Consider the following 1,834-nt stretch of genomic DNA (forward strand, 5'->3'; position numbering starts at 1 on the left):
CTTACACTGATTTTGGTCTTTTATTTTTCATTTTTATTTCTCAATCTCTCTCTCTTTCTTCCTTCCCTTTTTTCTTTCTTTCTTTTCTTTTAAATAACCTTTTGCTTTCTTCAGATATGATGTCCTTGACATTATTTCACAATGTCTGTGATCTTGAGTTATTAGTGTTCTAAGTGACAAATTTATGATTAAGGTGGTCTCTAGATTCAGGTGGAACCTACTCAAGGTCATACATTGGTTTTTCATTGACTTATTTTCATTTCTTCAGCTTTAATTTAAAGTTGTATGGGGGCATTTGATTATTTGTTCCTCAGTGACCTCTGGTCTTGTTCTAACTGATGATATTGAGTGTCTCCATCATCTCTTTTCACAGATATAGTGTATCTGATTCCTGTATAATCCATTTGGTGAATAATTGACATTTGTCTTGTTGAAAAAGGTATTTTCAATGACAAGATCTTTGGTCTGATAGTCTCAGAGGCCACCATGGTCACCTGGCATCACATAGTCCACAAAGACAATGTTTTACATCCTGCTTCAGTGAGTAGCGACTGAAATCCTAAAAGCTCATGAACAGCTATCTAAGGTGCAATTATTGATCTCTCCCTGTCCAGAAGAAAGAAATGTTATGAAAATTGGAGAAACATGGTAATAGTTCAGTGTACTAATGGATCATATGAACATCAGTCTCCATAACCATGAGACCAGAAGAACTAGATGATGCCCAGCTAGCATTACCAGCTGCTCTAAAAGAGATCACATTAGAAGGTACTGGATAGAGTGGGGGGAAATGTGGAAAAAAACTCAAAATCTTTGAAGGAAAGACCAGGTATATTGGTCAGATGGAGACTAATGGAAACCTGAGACTCTAGTCCTGGAACATTCTTGAAGTCTGAATCTGAACTCACCCCATGGCTCAATTTTCAGCCAAGCAATAGATAGGGAGATAGGGAAAACAACACTGGTGAGGTATATACATCATAGAATGGTCAAGCATTTGAGAACCAAAGGGTAACATTTATCTAAGGACAACATTCAGAAGTTGAGTACAGAATTGGATTACTTCAATGGCTCTTCTACCCTTAGTACTTGTAACTCCAGCTAAACAACTTTTTTCCTATTGGGTCTACATAAGAAAATGTGGTTGTTGTTGTTATGTGCCATGGAGTCAGTTCCTCAGAGCAACCCTGAACAGGGTTTCTGAGGCTGTAAATCTGTATGGGAGCAGAAACCCTCATCTTTCTCCCACGGAACAACTGGTAGTTTCGAACTGCTGACCTTGTGGTTCGCAGCCCAATTCATAACCACTACTATGCTACCAGAGCTCCTTAAGAAAATGTGGTAGAAGATGCTAATAGGATGATATGATTCACTTGTGATTGCTAACAGACTTAATTCTTATTGTAAAAAACTTGGGAACTCTAACATGGGCTCAAAAGGATCCATCTCAGGAGCAGGCAGGGGGAATTTCATTATCACCAAAGAAGAAGAGCCAGGAATGAAGTGTAGCCATTGGACCCCAAGATTTGTGCACACTGAATCTCCTCAACCCAGGGACAGGAAGCTGTGCCACCAAAGGAGTATCAGAGGAGTGTCAGAGGGCCAGCTACAGAGAACCCAGAGCTAGACACAGAACACAAACAGAATGGTAGACTTCCCAACACACAGAACAGGTAAAATTAAGTGATTTCAGACAGGAGTCTTGCTTGCAGAGTGGAGAGCCTCCAAGCACTTAATTGGGAGAGCTAGGTCTCAGTGTCATTGAGATGAAGTGTGTAATTTGTTGAATGTAAAACTAATGATCTGCTATTCAAACCTTCACTGAATTCACACA

General features: G+C 39.6%; 1 protein-coding gene across 1 annotated transcript in view; it reads left to right on the plus strand.

Moving 5' to 3' along the window:
- The window catches only part of KCNIP4 (Kv channel interacting protein 4), an 856,975-nt gene that overhangs the window by 283,137 nt on the left and 572,004 nt on the right, over positions 1–1,834 (plus strand). The gene's annotated exons all lie outside the window — the stretch shown is intronic.

This window comes from Chrysochloris asiatica, unplaced genomic scaffold (genome assembly GCF_000296735.1).
Source record: "Chrysochloris asiatica unplaced genomic scaffold, ChrAsi1.0 scaffold00270, whole genome shotgun sequence".
Classification (NCBI taxonomy): domain Eukaryota; kingdom Metazoa; phylum Chordata; class Mammalia; order Afrosoricida; family Chrysochloridae; genus Chrysochloris; species Chrysochloris asiatica.